The sequence below is a fragment of the Lissotriton helveticus genome, chromosome 3_1 (assembly GCF_964261635.1).
Source record: "Lissotriton helveticus chromosome 3_1, aLisHel1.1, whole genome shotgun sequence".
Taxonomy (NCBI): domain Eukaryota; kingdom Metazoa; phylum Chordata; class Amphibia; order Caudata; family Salamandridae; genus Lissotriton; species Lissotriton helveticus.
Genome location: NC_136061.1, coordinates 1,433,990,275 through 1,434,011,144, shown reverse-complemented (window position 1 = coordinate 1,434,011,144; position 20,870 = coordinate 1,433,990,275).

The following is a 20,870-nucleotide window of genomic DNA, read 5'->3' as shown; positions in this document are numbered from 1 at the left end:
GATTTGCTATGTGGTGACATATTTACAACTTGATGCATCTAGGCAGATGTGTCATGCTGTAAAGTCCCGTGCCACATGAAACCGATGCAGCAGTGATGCAAAAGATGCACCATGTTGCAAGACAGGCCTCACTTCATCTCCAACAAGATAAGAAGCTGAATCGTCTGTAAATGTCAAAATTGTTGTATACACTGCTGAACTTCTGTGTACTCTTTGATATGCTAGACTCTATCTGCACTATGAGATACCTAAGCAAAGGAAACACAGGTGATGTGATTGTGAAATGAGGAAAAGAAACTCCACATTTTTCAATTACATCACCTGTGTTTCCTAAGATTACGAATGACATTGTGCAGATGAGGTTTAGGCCTGTCCACGGACACAGAAGAGGTCTGGCCTTTGTTCAAGAGTGAAGTGGACATGACTTACTTCATTGGTAGGCCTTCACATGTATTATCTCCTCTGTACTCTTCAACAAGTGTACATTTCATCTGCAACCCTGAGTAGGCCTCACCTTAAACAAATCTCTGGATAGGCCACACCTTATCGTCATCCTGAATCAATCATTTAAAATGTTAGGGACAGATTTATGATAGGTGTGTGCCTCTTTTGCGTCACTGTGCGTCACTTTTGTGACGCAGCGGCGGTGCAAAAGATTTGCTATGTGGTGACATATTTACAACTTGATGCATCTAGGCAGATGTGTCATGCTGTAAAAGTCCCGTGCCACATGAAACCGATGCAGCAGTGATGCAAAAGATGCACCATGTTGCAAGACAGGCCTCACTTAATCTCCAACAAGATAAGAATCTGAATCTTCTGTAAATGTCAAAATTGTTGTGTACACTGCTGAACTTCTGTGTACTCTTTGATATGCTAGACTCCATCTGCACTATGAGATACCTAAGCAAAGGAAACACAGGTGATGTGATTGTGAAATGAGGAAAAGAAACTCCACATTTTTCAATTACATTACCTGTGTTTCCTCAGTTTACGAATGACATTGTGCAGATGAGGTTTAGGCCTGTCCACGGACACAGAAGAGGTCTGGCCTTTGTTCAAGAGTGAAGTGGACATGACTTACTTCATTGGTAGGCCTTCACATGTATTATCTCCTCTGTACTCTTCAACAAGCGTAAATTTCATCTGCAACCCTGAGTAGGCCTCACCTTAAACAAACCTCTGGATAGGCCACACCTTATCGTCATCCTGAATCAATCATTTAAAATGTTAGGGACAGATTTATGATAGGTTTGTGCCTCTTTTGCGTCACTGTGCGTCACTTTTGTGACGCAGCGGCGGTGCAAAAGATTTGCTATGTGGTGACATATTTACAACTTGATGCATCTAGGCAGATGTGTCATGCTGTAAAGTCCCGTGCCACATGAAACCGATGCAGCAGTGATGCAAAAGATGCACCATGTTGCAAGAGAGGCCTCACTTCATCTCCAACAAGATAAGAAGCTGAATCTTCTGTAAATGTCAAAATTGTTGTATACACTGCTGAACTTCTGTGTACTCATTGATATGCTAGACTCCATCTGCACAATGAGATACCTAAGCAAAGGAAACACAGGTGATGTGATTGTGAAATGAGGAAAAGAAATTCCACGTTTTTCAATTACATCACCTGTGTTTTCTAACTTTACGAATGACATTGTGCAGATGAGCTTTAGGCCTGTCCACGGACACAGAAGAGGTCTGGCCTTTGTTCAAGAGTGAAGTGGACATGACTCACTTCATTGGTAGGCCTGGACATGTATTATCTCCTCTGTATTCTTCAACAAGCCTAAATTTCATCTGCAACCCTGAGTAGGCCTCACCTCAAACAAACCTCTGGATAGGCCACACCTTATCGTCATCCTAAATCAATCATTTAAAATGTTAGGGACAGATTTATGATAGGTGTGTGCCTCTTTTGCGCCGCTGTGCGTCACTTTTGTGACGCAGCGGCGGTGCAAAAGATTTGCTATGTTGTGACATAAAGTCCTGTGCCACATGAAACCTGCGTCAGGTTTCATATAGGTGTTTTGTTGCAGGGTGGGCATTCATTTGCATGAAAGCCCTGTAAAACTAACACAGTGAAATTTAGAAGATTTCACTGAGTCAGCTTTATAGCATTGCTGAATCAAATCCTTACGCCTGTTTGAAACAGGCATAAGGAGTGATGCACCATGCAATGTGAGGCTTCCTCCTGTGCATTACAGTAGACATGTCGCGCTTACGACGTGATTCCTGCAATGTGCTGCTTTTGCGGCACAGATGCGTGACGCATCTGTGCTGTTTTTGCTCAATGGTGCTCCACATTGTAAATGCGGCACATCATGGGTGGCAGAGCAGCGGTGCACATTAACTGGTGCATCCCCGGGGATGTGCCAGTTAACATAAATCTGCCTCTTTACATTTAAGTATGAGCAGGGTAAAAAGAGTTGGTGAAGCTTATCGAAGGTTAAGAAGAGATGAGTCCTGTTCACTGAAAACTTGGACATAGGCCTCACCTCCTCAGCATCGCTGGACATGGCTAAATAATAATTGCAAAATGTTACTCTTGTTAAACAATTTTAATATTATAGTCTCTGAGATTTATCTCTTACTCTGCAACATCTCATTGTTGTTCTCTTTCTTTAAAGATAACGACAACATCAACCATGAGTGATAATGAGCAATCAGTTGATCTCGATCTTATCATTGAACTTGTCATTGAAACGTCAGTGGAAGTAGATCCCTTGGATGATTTAAATCCTGAGGATGATGAAGAACATGATGAGGATGCCGATTTGTCAGAATTCTATGACATAGGGTGGGAAGCTGACCTGCTTGAGCCTATGGAACTATAAACATTTATTTTTAAAAGTTACTGGAAATGAAAAATGAAAAATAAAAATGTAAACCGTTTCATTTAAAATTAAACAAAAGTTCAAAAATAGGTTGTGTGTAGTGTCTTTAATAAAATATTCAAATATGCTCATAAAATTAGTTCAGATTCACATATAAAACAGCACAGGTCAAATGTAGAAGCATTCAATTTCTTTGCTACTATTGTGAATACTAAATTTGCCAATGCACTAAAAATGACAAGTAGTGTGTTAAATTTTAGATGACTGTTATTGATTTACTGTTTGCTAATAGTGGTTAATAACATTTTTTATTATATTTTACCACAGATTCAACTGCAGATCATTTCAAAATTAAAGAATGCCTTCGAAGGACAGAAGGCGAAAGGCTACCAAACATCAAAGACAGTAGCTTAAAAAATGATTGCAGCAGACCTCTACAATAAAAACTCGTCAAGTCACCAAGAAAGGTCCGGGTAAGATAAAGAAATCATTCATAAGAAATATTTGTAGAAAAAAAAGTAGTACTACAGAAAATGTTTTAGTCCAGAAAAAGAGAAGCAATTTAAACGGAAAGGGAAGGCCAATCAAAAATGTTACTGCTAGAGCAGGAGATAACTCTGTGCATGGTAGTAGAAGGAAAAATCAGTTTAGGGACATTCGTAGACGAATGTTCCGCAACAGGATAATTGGCAATTTGTTAAAAAATATTAAGAAAGGTCAGCAGAAAGTGGTTTTTTATAAGAGAAAAAAAAAATTGAGAAAGTTATTGATCAGGCATTTGAAATTAAGCAAAAGTTATTTATTTTGATAATCAATAGAATTAGGAAGCTTAACAAGGCAATTTATGATTTCAAAAGAAATAGTAGATGGAAGAGAACAGTTAATCGTAGTAATTTTTGTGAAGTTTTTTCAGGAGAATGGATGCATAGTTCAAGTTGTGAGGCATTTTTTAATGAGGAGAGTTATTTCCAGGATAATGATTTGGTGCATGCAGTTGACATCAGTGGTCGAGCTTATGAGGTGAAAGATGGTTGTCCAGTTGAAAAAGAAAAACTTGTGACAACAGAGGCAGAAGAGGTGTTAGGTAATGAGGTTTTAGGAAGACGTCCTAAGGGACCTGTGTACACCTGGAAGTGTAGTAGTATTTGCAGTGTGCGACAGGATTCCATCAATTTGCTTTGTGATTTTGTACGGACATTTAATAAGAAAAGTTTGAAGCAGAAAATGAAGTTGTTGCAAGAGAAGTGACAGGTTTGCATGGTCATTCACTGGCTTGTCTTTCCAGGAGAGTATGCCAGAGTGTTTTTCATCATTTCAGGATGCTAGCAGTGCATCATAATAAAGTGAGGAAATTAGTTAGAATGTTGTATTATGCTAAGAGTCCAGCAGTTATGCTTAAACAATTATGCACTGCTCTTTTGCATGGTTCTGAAATAGATGTGAAGAATATTTGTGAAGAAATTGAGTTTTGTTACTTTGGAAGTAAAGAGGAGAATGTTGAAATTGACCCAGAAGAAGAGGGTAATGTGAAAGATAGTGTACAGGTTTCCAGTACAGATAATTTTCAGAAGGAAATTGCCAAGTTTCAGGTGAAATCAAGTGAGAGGCCTAATTTCACTTGTGTGTGTTGTCGACGCACTTATTATAAGAATCAGACTAAGTTAGTGGATTTATATGCAAAAAGTGAAAGGGAAAATAATAGTGAATGGAAGGATTTTGCAATATACTTGATGGTAGAAAATTGTTTTGATTTGGGATTGGATCAACGTGTGTGTACTTATTGTTGTAACAAATTAAATCAAAACCAGATGCCTGCTAGAGCGGTTCATAATAATCTGGAATTGGTTGAGATTCCTTCTGAATTGAAGAATTTAAATACTTATGAATCTATTTTGATTCAAAGTATCCACCCCTTTCAGGCTATTGTAAGAATGGAGCCAAAGACAGGGAAATTGCCTCCATCAGATTTACAGAGAGGATTAAAGGGAAGAGTTGTTTATTTGCCTCTAGATTTGAAGAAAAACATTAATACAATTGGAGTAGAAAAAGTGGAAGAGGAACCTCTGGTTATCTTAGTTAATGGGGTTCCGACAAAGAGTAAGAAAATATGGCAAGATTTAGTGGATGTTAGGAAAGTCAAAAAGGCAACATTGTATTTGAAAAAAACCCAATAAGTACTATAAGAATGTATATGTTGCAGAAGAGGAAGTAAGTGAAGAAGAGGATAGCAATTTGTGTGCTGGTCAAATTGAGAAAGTAGAACCCTCTAAAAGTGAAGAAATATATGAACATTATAGTGTTCATCCTTTGCATTCCAAGGAAGTCATGGGGAATGCTATTGAGTTGTTTCAAATGAAACAAGCCAAAGGGAGTCCCATTAGTGTTTGGGAGGAAAGTTTGGAAGGTCGGTGTTTCCCACAGCTATTTCCAACAGGTCAAGGAGGAAGATATGATGAGCGAACTCATCAAATTCCTGCTTCTGAATACCGGACTTTACGATTGTATGCAGAAGATCCTAGGTTTCGACAATGCATTCCCTATTTGTTTCATCTCCTGTTTGAAAGCGATCTGTCTGGACTGTCATATGCAGTGAACCACATCTTGAAAAGTGGTGTACAGCTGCAAAATATCTCGGCAAGTGACTTTATGGATAAAGTCAATGTGCAAGACAGTATTTTGGATTCTCACCTGATTAATCTCATGGCGTGTCAGCGTGGTACTAATGAGTACTGGTACCGTCGTCATGGTGATTTAAAATGTATGCTGAGGAACTTAGGAACTCCCACATGGTTCCTCACTCTCAGCTGTGCCGAGTATGGCTGGGAAGACTTACTTGAATTTCTACGAGAGGCAAATGGAAACATTGAAAATATCGAATTCAAGACACCCGGAGAACTGTGCTCTTTGGATCCAGTGAATGTATGCAGGTACTTCAATCATAGATTTGAAGCTATGATGTCTTTCATCATGAACAAGAGAAATCCACCTCTTGGAGAGGTGTTGGATTTCTTCTGGAGAAAGGAGTACCAAGCAAGAGGTGCTCCTCATATACATATGCTGCTGTGAATCAAGGATGCACCTAAATTTGGAACAGATCCAGAAGACTTAGTGATGAGTTTCATAGAACAGTATTCTACATGTGCTGTTCCAAACGCAAAGGAGGACAAAAGCCTAAGAGAACAAGTTCTACGCTTCCAAAGCCATCGTTGCGGAAAGTACTGTCGTCGTAAATTCAGAAACAAGGACAAGTTCTACACCAAATGTCGTTTCGCCTTTCCACGACCGGTGATTTCTAAATGAAGAGTGAACAGTTTGATGTCTTCGCTGCGACATAATGTGATGAAGAAATCACCTAAAAACACATACAATTTGAAAAGGAACGAAGAGTCCAAGTATATCAACGACTACAACCCAGTGATTTTGTCCATGTGGAATGCTAACATGGATATACAGTACGTGGCTGATAACTGTATGGCTGTGGCTCGGTATGTGACATCTTACATCACCAAAAAAGAAAAGACAGAATTGAAGGATATGTGGGAGGACATTTCCCATGAAAAGAGCCTCAGTAAGAAGTTGTACAGTTTCAGTCTGAAGATGTTGTCACATCGAGAAATCGGAGCTTACGAATGTTCTGACCGGTTGTCTTCAGCAAGTCTCTATGACAAATCCAGGAGTATCGTTTGGGCGAGTCTTGGTCTTGCTGCAACGCGTAATCGAGTTCTGAAATCTGTGCGGGAAATTGAGTATTTGGCGGAAAAGGAGCCAAACAGTACTGATATTTTGAAGACCAATATGTTGGATACATATTATCCAAATAGAAGCAGACACCTCGAGAATGTTTGTCTGTATGAGGTTCTACAAAATTACATATTCAAGAGGAACATCAAAGAAGGTATTGATAAAGGAGTGTATGCTGTAATTGGAAGTGAGGGATGTCTCGTCAAGCAAAGAAAATGCCACTTGGTAAACCATTGAAAATTGAGTGGCGAATCTCCTGAAAAAAAAGAGTTTTTCTATTTAGCACTTTTGCAACTTTTCAAGCCTTGGCGTGCAGAAGAGGAACTGCTTGGAGATTTCCTCTGTTACGAAGACTCTTTCAATGCCACCAAGGAGACCATAGAATGTCCTGTTTTTCTCAAATATCTAGAAATGTTGAATGCGGAAATCGAGCAGGAAGCAACGATTTCAGCCGAGATTGCTAGAGACAGTTCTCAGGACAGTCAGAGTTCTGTTTCATTGAGTCAGGATCCACTAGGAGGACCAGTTATCGAAAATGAAGCTGCCACTGCCATGATTGAAGTGGAAAGAGCCATGGCACATGCTCAGGAGGATGCGGTTAACTTAGAAGACTTGGAAAGAAAACTCAACGTTGAGCAGAGGAAAATATATGACGAAGTTACCAACCAAATTGATCATGGATTAAGTCATGAGAAGAAAGAGTGCTCATGTACGTCGTTGAAACCTGTCCGACTGTACGTGAGTAGAGAAGCGGGAACTGGAAAAAGTTTCCTCATTAAAGCAATTTCATGTTATTTGCAGAAAAGGACTGAGTCATCGCTGTCTTGTGTTGTCACCGCTCCAACTGGACTGGCAGCACATAACATTAAAGGTATTACTTTGCATCGTCTACTGATGCTGCCAGTGGAGCATGATAACAAATTACAATACCACAAGTTATCTGGAGATGCTTGTTGTGAAGTTTCAAGAGTCTTGAAGAAAATTAAACTTCTTATCATTGACGAAGTAAGCATGGTTTCCAATGTCATGCTTGCCTTTGTGCATTTGAGAATGCAAGAAGTTCTCAAAACAGAGTATGATGTGTTATTTGGTGGCAAACACATCATTGTTTTTGGTGATCTTCTGCAGCTGACACCAGTGAAAGGACAACCTGTGTTCAAAATGCTCACGCATGAAGATACCAGGAAGTGCCTAGGGAGCATTGGCAACGTTAATATATGGTTAAACTTCAATTATGCTGAACTGCATGAAAATATGCGTCAGGCGAAGGATGAAGATTACAAGAATATTCTACAAGATGTTAGAATCGGAAAAGTGACCGAGCATGGGAAAGAAGCTTTACATGCACGATTACTGTCAAATTTGTATCCAGAACAAGACATTGTGCCTGAGAATATTTTTCAGAAAATTACTGAGAAGAAATCTGGAACATGTTTGATGCCAACTCTTGCAGAATGTGCTATCTTCAACAACAAAATGTTGTATTTAGAAAACCAAGATATTGTGAAACTGGAAGCTATTGACAGAGTAGAGCATATGGGATCAACAATTATTTTGTCTGAGAATTTGAAATCAAAATTGGATTCATTAGAGAAGAGTATATCTAAAATTGCGGGTTTTGAAAAGACTCTGAATGTGTGCTTAAATTGCCGTATAATTTTAAGAAGGAATTTACATGTTGAAAGAGGTCTGGTAAATGGATCAATGGGTAATGTTGTTGATTTTGTGAAATACAGAAATAGGGATGAAATTGAATTTTTAAAAATTAAATTTGATGGCATTGAGGAAGTACAGCTAATTGGTCGTTGCTCTGCTAGGTTTTTGCTTGTAAAAGACTTATATGTTCGCCGTAAGCAGTTTCCTGTTTGCTTGGCATATGCGGTGACAATCCATAAATGGCAAAGTTTAAGTGTAGACAGTGCATTGGTGAATATTGGCAGTTCTGTGTTCAAGGAGGGTATGGCATATGTGGCATTGTCACGAGTCAGAACTTTATCGGGATTGTACTTGATTGAGTGTGATGTCACAAACATTTGTGCGGATCTAGACTGTGTTAAGGAATACAATAGGTTAAGAAGAGAGTATGCGCCACATTTGCCTCAATATCCTTTGTTTGAGAAACGTGTGGTAGGCCGGAAACGAAGAAATGTGACCAATAGTAGGGAGGTTGTAGCAAAAAGACGAAAAGTCGATGAACCAGATATTATAAGCAGAAAGGAAAAGGATTTTGTTGAAGATGTTGTTGGTTTTCAATTTGAAAACAGTTCTGGTGTCAATTGCTATGCTAATGTAACGGTTAATGTTTTGTTTTCTCTAGAAACTTTAAAACAAGAGATTGTGGTCAATTCGGATCAGAGATTTTGCAGTTTGTTGAATTCTGTGTTAGAGAAATGTAGCACTGATAGAACAAAAATAGAATGTGTGTCTGAAATTCGAAATCTGTTAGACAGATGTTCAGGTCAAACACAATTCTCTCAAAATATTCAGCAAGATTGTCAGGAGTTTTTAATGTATATGCTTGATGTATTGCATGATGAAGGTGTAGATGTAGATCACCTGTTTGGGCTTTCTTATCAATGGCAGCATGACTGCGAGAACTGTAGGGTATCAAGTACTACTAGTGTAGACTCAGAAAAATTTATATATTTAACTTTGCCAGACAGTAAATCAGTGTCCTTTAATAAGCTAGTAAAAGCAGCTGATCACAACATGGAGTGTAGCCAATGTAAGTCTGAAATGTTGTCAACATTATTTATACGAACATATGGCCAGTATGTTATTTTAATGTTCCAACGATGTAGGCCTGATGGAACAAAATTGACAACTTTGATTAAAAATGTTGTGGCTTCACAGTTGTCAATATCAGGAAGGACTTTTGTAACTGCAGCAATTATATATCATGACGGTCCTTCAATAACATCAGGACATTACACAGCTTATTTAAAGTCTAGAAATGGCTGGTCATTCTGCAATGATTCTGTTTTAACTTTTTAAAAAAAATTGCATTTTGACCTTAAAAATTCTTACCTGGTGTTTTTAAAACCAAAATTTTAGGGAAGGAATCTCAGGATTTGCTCTGAGGAATTTCAAGAGGTTCTAATGGCTCCTACACAATTTGGCCTTGAGGATAAGTGTAGTACAGAGTCAAAAGTTATTTTTGAGTTTTAAATAGTTCCTGGAAAAAAAGAAGGTTTTCTTACAGAAAGTGGTGGGCACGGATTAGTTAAAGGACAACAGAGTATTTCCCAAAGCAAACGGTGTTCTTACCATAAAACTTGACGTCATGGAAAAATAGCTGCACTTTGAATGAGTTCAGAAAAACTGTTTCTTTTTATAAGCTAATTCAAGCAGCCAATAAAAACATGGAGTAGAGGTAATGTAAGTCTGCAATGCTGTCTAGATTATTTGACCAAACTTTTGGTTATAATGTCATTTTAAAATTCCAAATATATAAACCTGATGAAAGTAAGTCTTCAACTTTAATTACAAATGTTGTGGCTACACGGTCGTTTATTTTAGGAAGAACATTTTTAACTGCAGCTATTATATGACATGATGGTCCTTTGACAAGATCCGCTTATTACACAGCTTATTGAAAATGTAAAAAAAGCTGCTGTTTCGTAAATGATTCCTATTTGACTACGATACAATGTTGCCTTTTTACTTAAAAATATTCTTACTTTCTGTTTTCAGAAAAGAGAATTTAGGGTAGGTAACTGGTCTATAATGATTCTAGGGGTTGATATAATTTTATCTACTGTTTTAAATTGCTTTGTGATTAAAAGTGATGTAGAGAAATAAATAATTGTAGTAGTCATAGAGGTAGTGTAAGTCTGCTTCATAGTAAGCAGTATCAGTGTCATAGGAAATGTGGAACATGAGTGAGCAAGAAGGGTAAGATATTACTAGTCCAGGATTGTGAAAGTGATCTTGAACGTTTTCTTTCTCAAAGTTGCGGAAATACAAAATGACGGGATTTGCTTAGAAGAATTCCAAGAGTTATAAATGGCTCTTACACGATTTGGCCTTGTGGAAACGTGTGGTAGAGAGCGAGAAGTCATTTATTGTATGTAACATATTTTTCAAAACGATGGAGGTTTTCTTTCAGAAAGTGGCGGGCTGAAAATAATAGCAGCACAACAGAGTGTAAGCTGTTCATAGGACATCATTCGACGTCATGGAAAGTAAGTTAATTTTAAGGAGTTCTGATTTCTGATTTGTCATGTTGTATGGGTTTTTTAAACACAATAATTTTGATTGTGTTTTTTTTTCCCCGCTGTTATATGATGAATACCTTCAAGTCACTGTTTTTAGTGAAATTTGATAAATTCTGACAACAGCAAAAATAAACCATTTAACATGTATAATTAATTCTGTACTTTTTGTATTTATGATATACATTTAGAAATGTGTAGTAGACATGAAGAAGCTGAGGCTTCTGTAAGTGTCAAAGTTGTTGCATACAGTGCTCACATTCTACGTAGTCTTTCATATGATAGACTACATTTCCACAATGAGATACCTAAGCAAAGGAAACACAGGTGATGTGATTGTGAAATGAGGAAAAGAAACTCCACATTTTTCAATTACATTACCTGTGTTTCCTAACATTACGAATCACATTGTGCAGATGAGGTTTAGGCCTGTCCAGAGAGATAGAGGAGGTCTGGCCTTTGTTCAAGAGTGCAGTGGACATGACTCACTTCGTTGGTAGGCCTGCACATGTATTATCTCCTCTGTACTTTTCAAGAAGCTAAATTTCATCTGCAAAACTGAGTAGGACTCACCTGAAAGAAATCTGTGGATAGGCTACACCTTATCAGCATCTAGAAACAATCATTTAAAATGTTAAGGGCAGTTTTATGAAGGCTGTGTGCCTCTTTTGCGCCGCTGTTCCGTCACTTTTGTGTAAAAGATGCACCATGTTGCAAGATAGGCCTCAGTTCATTTCCAGCAAGATACCGTCACTTTAAAATTTATATAATTAAGACTGTGTAGGGGGCATGCAGAAGCTGAGGCTTCAGTAAGTGTCAAAGTTGTTGCATGCAGTGCGTACTCTTTCATATGCTGGACTACATCTGCACAATGAGATACCTAACCAAAGGAAACACAAGTGATGTGATTGTGAAATGAGCAAAAGAAATTGCACGTTTTTCAAATACATTACCTGTGTTTCCTAACATTACGAATCACATTGTGCAGATGAAGTTTAGGCTTGTCCAGGGAAACAGAGGAGGTCTGAACTTTATTGGTAGGCCTGCACATGTATTATCTCCTCTGTACTCTTCAACAAGCCTAAATTTCATCTGCAACCCTGAGTAGGCCTCACCTGAAACAAACGTCTGGATAGGACACACCTTATTGCCATCCTGAAATAATCATTTAAAATGTTAGGAACAGTTTTATGATGATTGTGCACCTCTTTTGCGCTGCCATTGCGTCACTTTTGTGAGACAACAGCAGTGCAAAAGATGCACCATGTTCCAAGATAGGCCTCACTTCATCTGCATCAAGATACTGTTAGTTTAAAATGTATATCTTTAGGACTGTGTAGGGGGCCTGGAGAAGCAGAGGCTTCTGTAAGTGTCAAAGTTGTTGAAAAACTGTTTGTCCTTCAATCTTTTTCCTTGTCTTTTCTCATTTTTAAATACATGTTTTAATATTTTTCAAATGTTTGTTCTCTCTTTCACAGATTGAAAGTATAAAAATAACAAGTGACTAAGTTAACGACAATTATAAGGTAAAGGTTTTGTACTCTTTTCGTTACATTTCTATCACATTTAACTACTATTAGTTCCACTGCTTCATTTCTTTAACCCTCACTTTCCTGCCTTTGCTACTTCCCTCATTCCTTTCTCTATTACTTACTTACTCTACTCCTTCCACTCCTTTTCTCAGTCCCTCTCTTCTCATAGTTCCTCACTCTTGTTCACTCACTCCGTCTCTATTACTCTTAGTGTCTCTGACTGATCACTCTTTCACTACTTGTTCATTATGCTTTCTCTGTGTAGTTGAAGCACACTAAGGGGCATATTATGAACACAGCCAATAAAATTATTGCTGCTTTTATCGGCAGAAAACTGCTGCAAAAGCAGCTTTAGCGGCAGTTTTCTGCCGCAAAAGCGGCTTTAGCGACACATTTCTGCCAATAAAAGCTGCGAAACTTTTATTGCCTATGTTGATAATATGCCCCTATGTTATTTACATTTCTTTGCTGTTTTAATTATTCCTTTTCTGTTACTTCTTCTTTTCTGCTTTCTGTTTTTTCTCTCTGTTATTCCACATGTTTTAATCTTATTTTGAACATTCACTCACATTCTCTAAGAAACTCTTCTTTGTTATTCTTCTACTCTCCTTTTTTTCTTTCACTTCCTTATCTATTTTGTTTTTCACAATTATACCCTCTTCCATCTTTTCTTCGGTAAATAGATCTATTAAACAGTATCTCTGGTTTAGTCCCTATAGCTGTCTTTCTTTTAACATTACTCTCTGTTTACTTCCCTTATACTTACTCTTCTTTTTTTTTTTTTTAATTTTGGTTCGCTCCTGGTTCGCGTACCGGGGAGCGAACCGGGAAGCGAACCAAAAGAAATAGAGGTTGCCAGAGTGCTAAACATTCTAGCAATTTTTTTATAAAGGGGAGGTAGTTCTGAAAAGAACTTTTTTTTAATGTTTTTGTTGTTTTATATATTATTTTTTTTCTGAACATTTTTTGTTTTTTTTGTGTTTTTTGAACACTTTTATGTTTTTTTTGTTTTTTTTGGAGGGAAACAACGAAAAACAGGCATTAGAAAGGGCTCAACAGGAGCACATTTTTTTTTATTTTTTGGGGCGTTTTGAGCACTTGTGGTTTTCATATGCTCTGTTTATCAAATTGATACTCATATTTGTACATGAGAGTAAGTTACCACAATAAAGACACACTATCTTCATGTGCACAAAATTTTCTTGAATGTTTGGCACTGTTTCCCGTGCCTCTGGCCCCGACAGAGTTACCTGTGCCGATGTACTGGCCACAGGAGTTGGTGGGTTGTCTTGGAGGTCACGCATCTCTGCCATGCTGTAATTCAGTAGATGCCACCTCTGCATATGACGGTGCATAGTATAGTTGCCGAAACTATACTTTTTATTTGTGCCTCTAGATAAATCTTATTTGCATATGAGGCATGTCACATAGCGAGCATTCACTTTTTTTTGTCCTTGAGGAAAAGAAAAAAACTGCCAAATAAAACTATTTTTGTGGTGAGATATCCGGGGCTCCTCACGTAAAAACTGTCTTGGCTGTACTTCCTCTTCCTCTTCTTCGTCCTCTTCCTCCTCTGTGTTGGGAAGGAACTGTGGAGGTGGTCCTCTCTTCCTTGGTGGTGGTGGTGGTGGTGGGGGTGCACCAGCTGCAGCTACTACTGAAGCCATTTTCTACTAAGCAAAATAGGTCTTCCTTTCACAAAGTTGAAAGTCAGAGTGAGAAATAAGGTGGGGGCTTTCATCATTTTGGAAAAAAAATAGTTCTAAACCAATGAAAAGTGTTATTTTTAGGTCACATGACCTAGCCTTACATCATTAGGAAACCAAAAGTGAAATGAAGCAATGAAAAGTTTTATTAACAAGTCACGTGACCTGTTACGCTTACGTTACGCGCTGCGGGCCGCGCCCCGGATCGCTTCCGGGGAGCTGCGCTTCGCGCCTCGGTTCGCGTACCGGAGCACTTCCGGGTGCGCTAACGCGGCGCGTCATAAGACGCATTACGCGACAACGCGATACGTCGCGCTTCTGCGACGCGTCACGATGTTGATTTCTAACGCGGCAGTTGCGCAAACGGAACGTTTACCGGTTCGCGTACCGAGTCGCGGCACCAAATTGAGCTAACGGGAAGCTACCCGGTTCGCGGACAGGGAGCGAACCAAAACATAATAATAATTTTTTTTTTTAATAATAAACATATAAAATATATTTTTTGATTTAAAGAAGAATACATTTTAAAGCTTTTGATATTTTCTATTAAAAAACCATTGAAATTCACAGAAAAAACCATAGGTTATAGACCATATATAGTTAGGAGTTAGCATTTACAAAACCTTGAAAATTCACTGAAAAAACCATAGGTTATAGACCATATATAGTTAGGAATTAGCATTTAAAAAACCTTTTTTTTACTCACACAAAACCATTGAAATTCCATATATAGTTAGTTGTACTAACTATATATCGCGCACCCGCAATCCACTGCTGATCATGTCACATATTACATCATTCATGACATGGTCAGTGACATCACTGATGACATCACTGATGACATCTCAAATGACATCACTGATGACATCACTGATGACGTCTCAAATGACATCACTGATGACATCACTGATGACATCTCAAATGACATCATTGATGATATCACTGATGACATCACTGATGACATCATTGATGGCATCTCAAATGACATCACCGATGACATCACTGATGACATCACTGATCACATCTCAAAAGACATCACTGATGACATCACTGATGACATTAGTCATGTGATAATACGATGAATCTCTTCAGACTCTAATAAAAACTTAGATACACTCAGTGTAAACAGACACTCACAGACTGTCACTCATCCATGGAGTTACTCACACACCTAGTCAGTCATGCAAAGAATCAATCTCACATCCATTTCCTCAACTATACAGTTATACACACCTTACTTATTCAAACATATACTAACACATATTTACTCTCTTATACAATCCCTGATACAAGTTCACAATGATCCATACAGCCACTCACACATTCACTGGCTCTTATGCATAGTTATTTATATATGTCAACTCTCACATGTACTGTGTTTTACATATGTACTTACTTTGACATGTAGCACTTAGATATCCATTCACTCACCAATACACTCATGCACACAGTCAACCGCCCATACAGCTGTTTCTACATGCACTTTTGAACCCATACATCTAGTGAATCAACTGCTCACACATCTATGCACAGAGTTATACACCTCCCAACCACCCACACACACACTCAGTCTCCCATACAAATACTTAGGCAATCAACCAATAACCCATATAGTTACTCATATAGCTACTGATCAACACATGCAGCAGTTTACAGAACAACAGACATAATGATGCACAAATTAAAACAGTTTAGTCACTAACCCATGCACTCAGTGAGACACATTTAATCAGTCACTCATACAGTCAGTCATGCACCTAATAAATCCTTCATCCAGACACTTATAAATCCACTCATTCTTCAATATGTAAGACATATTTTAACTTTACAGAAACATACAGTCACTGGATGTTGTCATCAGTGATGTCATTTGAGATGTCATCAGTGATGTCATCAGTGATGTCATTTGAGATGTCATCAGTGATGTCATCAGTGATGTCACTGACCATGTCATGAATGATGTAATATGTGACATGATCAGCAGTGGATTGCGGGTGCGCGATATATAGTTAGTACAACTAACTATATATGGAATTTCAATGGTTTTGTGTGAGTAAAAAAAAGGTTTTTTAAATGCTAATTCCTAACTATATATGGTCTATAACCTATGGTTTTTTCAGTGAATTTTCAAGGTTTTGTAAATGCTAATTCCTAACTATATATGGTCTATAACCTATGGTTTTTTCTGTGAATATATATATATATATATATATATATATATATATATATATATATTCACTGAAAAAACCATAGGTTATAGACCATATATAGTTAGGAATTAGCATTTTTCTGTGAATATATATATATATATATATATATATATATATATATATTCACTGAAAAAACCATAGGTTATAGACCATATATAGTTAGGAATTAGCATTTACAAAACCTTGAAAATTCACTGAAAAAACCATAGGTTATAGACCATATATAGTTAGGAATTAGCATTTAAAAAACCTTATTTTACTCACACAAAACCATTGAAATTCCATATATAGTTAGTTGCACTAACTATATATCGCGCACCCGCAATCCACTGCTGATCATGTCACATATTACATCATTCATGACATGGTCAGTGACATCACTGATGACATCACTGATGACATCTCAAATGACATCACTGATGACATCACTGATGACAACATCCAGTGACTGTATTTTTCTGTAAAGTTAAAATATGTCTTGAGTGGATGTATAAGTGTCTGGATGAAGGATTTAGTAGGTGCATGACTGACTGTATGAGTGAGTGATTAAATGTGTCTCACTGAATGCATGGGTTAGTGACTAAACTGTCTTAATTTGTGCATCATTATGTCTGTTGTTCTGTAAACTGCTGCATGTGTTGATCATTAGCTATACGAGAGGCTATATGTGTTATTAATTGGTTGCCCAAGTATTTCTATGGGAGATTGAGTTTGTGTGGGGGTGGCTGGAAGGTGTGTGACTCTATGCATAGATGTGTGAGCAGTTTATTCACTAGGTGTATGAGTTCAAGAGTGCATGTGGAAACAGCTACATGGGCAGTTGACTGTGTGCATGAGTGTATTGATGAGTGAATGGATATCTCAATGCTACATGTCATAGTAAGTACATATGTAAAACACAGTACATGTGAGAGTTGGCATATATAAATAACTGTGCATGAGAGCCACTGAATGAGTGAGTGGTTGTATCGATCATTGTGAACTTGTATCAGGGATTGTATAAGAGAGTAAATATGTGTTAGTATATGTTTCAATAAGTAAGGTGTGTTTAACTGTATAGTTGAAGAAATGGAGGTGAGATTGTTTCTTTGCATGACTGACTGGGTGTGTGAGTAACTCCATGGATGAGTGGCAGTGTGTGAGTGTCTGTATACACTGAGTGTATCTAAGGTTATATTAGAGTCTGAAGAGGTTTATCGTATTAGCACAAGAATGATGTCAAATGAGATGTCATCAGTGATGTCATCAGTGATGTCATTTGAGATGTCATCAGTGATGTCATCAGTGATGTCACTGACCATGTCATGAATGATGTAATATGTGACATGATCAGCAGTGGATTGCGGGTGCGCGATATATAGTTAGTGCAACTAACTATATATGGAATTTCAATGGTTTTGTGTGAGTAAAATAAGGTTTTTTAAATGCTAATTCCTAACTATATATGGTCTATAACCTATGGTTTTTTCAGTGAATTTTCAAGGTTTTGTAAATGCTAATTCCTAACTATATATGGTCTATAACCTATGGTTTTTTCAGTGAATTTTCAAGGTTTTGTAAATGCTAATTCCTAACTATATATGGTCCATAACCTATGGTTTTTTCTGTGAATTTCATTGGTTTTTTAACAGCTAATATCTGTAGCTGTAAAATGTATTCTTCTTTAAATCCAAAAATATATTTTATATGTTTATGAATAATTTTTTTTAAAATATTTTTTTTTCTTCGTTCCAGCTTCGCAAATCGGGAAGCTTCCCGTTAGCTGACCTTGATGCCGCGAAATAGACCGCGAGCCGGTAAACGTTTCTTTACCGCAAGTGCCGCGTTACAAAACAACATCGTGACGCCTCCCGTCCGCATGACGTTTCACGTTGTCGCGTGATACGTCATATGACGTACTACGTTAGCGAACTGGTACGCAAAGCGAGTCGCAAAGCGCAGGTTTCTGGAAGCAAACCGGGAGGCCCTGCAAAGCGCTTAACGTAAACACAGCAAGTCATGTGACTTGGTAATAACACTTTTCATTGGTTCATTTCACTTTTGGTTTCCTAATGATGTAAGACTAGGTCATATAATCTAAAATGAACACTTTTGATTGGTTGAGAACTCTTGTTTTTCCCAAATGATGAAAATCCCTCCTTCTTTCCTCACTCTGACTTTCATCATTGTGAGAGAAAGACCCTTTTTGATCACTGAGCAATGGCTTCTTTAGTAGCTTCAGCTGGTGCTTCCCCACCACCTCCACCACATCCAAGGAAGAGTGGACCACCTGCTCAAGTTATAATTCAACAAGAAGAAGAAGAAGAGGAACAGGAGGACGAGCACGAAGAGAGGCAGTTTTTGCCTGAGCAGCCCAGGACGTCTCACCGGAAAGAAAACTTCATTTGGCAATTTTTTTAAATTCCCAAAGGTCAGAAAAAAGTAAATGCAAGATACGTAACTTGCCTTATATGTCAAGATAGACTGTCCAGAGGGACCGACAAAAAATACAGTTTCGGAAACTACACAATGCATCGCCATATGACTAGGTGGCATCCTAACAACTACAGTGCTGCACAGTTTCGGAACGACCTAGATAATCTCCCTATTATGGCCAGAAGATCTGTTGTACCGGAAGTAACGGAACCAGAGGGCAGGGAGATGGTGCCAAATATACAAATGAGATTTGGTGATGTAAAACACATCTGCGCATTTTGCGATGGATTCATTTCCTACGGAGAAAAAAGCATCACTCTGATCAACAGAGCTATTGACTATCATATGCAAGTTTGTCCGAAACGCCCAAAATAATAAATACTTCTTTTTTTTGTTTTGTTGCTCCTGTTGAGCCCTTTACAATGAATCGTTTTCATTGCCCCCTCCAAGAAAAACCCAAAAAAATATAAAACTGTTCCGAAAAATTCAAAAACAGTAAAAAAATGTTCAGAAAAAAAAAAAAAAAAGTTCTTTTCAGAACTACCTCCCCGTTATTAAAAAATTGGTACAATATTTGGAACTGTGCCAACCTCTATTTCTCTTAGTTCGCTTCCCAGTTCGCTCGCCGGTACGCGAACCGGAAGCGAACCAAAAACAGTAAGTATAAGGGAAGGAAACAGACACTTATGTTAAAAGAAAGACAGCTATAGGGGAGTAAACTAGAGATACTATTACCCGTAATCCACTGCTGATGATGTCACATATTACATCATTCATGACATGCTCAGTGACATCATCAGCAGAGGATTGCGGGTTTTTTGGCAACATGCCTTATCCACGGTTTAATAACGCTGCCTTTTGCTTTATATAAGTTTTCAAATTGTATGAAATATATACCAATAGGTCGTTATGAACCTTTAGGTAGTGCTTTTCTTCATGAGGTCTGGTCGCTTCCATACACATACAGATGTTTCAAAGATGATCAAGAAGTTTATCTGAATGGAGAGGAATGCACTGAGACGCCAGATCATTCACTAATGTGTAGGCACATACAGTTACACGGTTCATGCAACAAACACCGACCAAATATGGCTTGCGTGTTGCAAGGCACGCCAGTTCCTGCTATCATCCCCACGTTCAAGTTGTTGGAAAATGGTAGTTATTTGATGCTCAATAATGAAGATTGTTCTGAGTTAATTAAAAGTATTCCTTTTATCGTAACAGTAAGTGAACGGGTTATTTGCTGCAGAAATGTTCTATTTCCTCCCACACATGAACATAGGGAGTTTTCAATCTGGCCACAAATACCAACCTTGGGACACGTTTCAACGGCATGGCAAGAATAAGAGCTCTTTTGTCTCAGAGAGAGGTGGCCTTGAGTTCGGCCCGTGAAACTTTCGTACTTCACATAGCGAACACCCGTACAGAGGTGCACACCCTTTTCAATTAAGATTTGCCTTTCAATTTCAGCAACATGTTTCCGACTATCTTTAACGCATCCTCCACAAAGTCCCTGGCGCACTTTTTTAAAGTTGTTACCAGTGGTCTCGTGACTTCATTTGAGAAAATCTTTGGAGTCATCCCTGCTTCCTTTCATTCTATTTTCTGCACTCTGGTTCGTGGATTGGCATTTTTACTTGCATTACCAGCGGACGCTCTTGTGCTTTTTTACATTTTTAAATATGGATGTCCCTCCTATGCAACCTCCCACCCTGCAGCTGCTGACACTGTTCCGCAATCGCATGCTAGAATATTATGGCACAATGCCGTTGGCGATATAAAGCACGGCATATGGATTATCTTTTCGATTCTCCTACTTCACCTGTGTCCAGCCTGTATTTCACTGCCTGACCTGTGATTTCGATTGGGCCATTGATTTGTGTCTCTGCGGACCGGTTTCTCCTGACGTCGACTTTAATCAGCTGATGACTCCTATCATTACTCACGAGTTGGTTTGTCCTGGCGAAAGGATTATGGCTGTGGCATTGATGCATGGACTACTTGGTCCCTGGAATTTACTGGCGGCAGCACAGTCTTTCTTGGAACAGAGCTTTCTTGAAAACCCACCGAGCTGTCCTCTGATGGTGATAGAGGATCCGGTGCTGGGAGAGCACGTATGTTCTTTTCCGCTTTTAAATTGGATGGCTGAACTGTTTTCGGATGAAGACGGTGACTTCCTATTGGAGGCTGTTGCAGCTTATTTTGCATACACAGT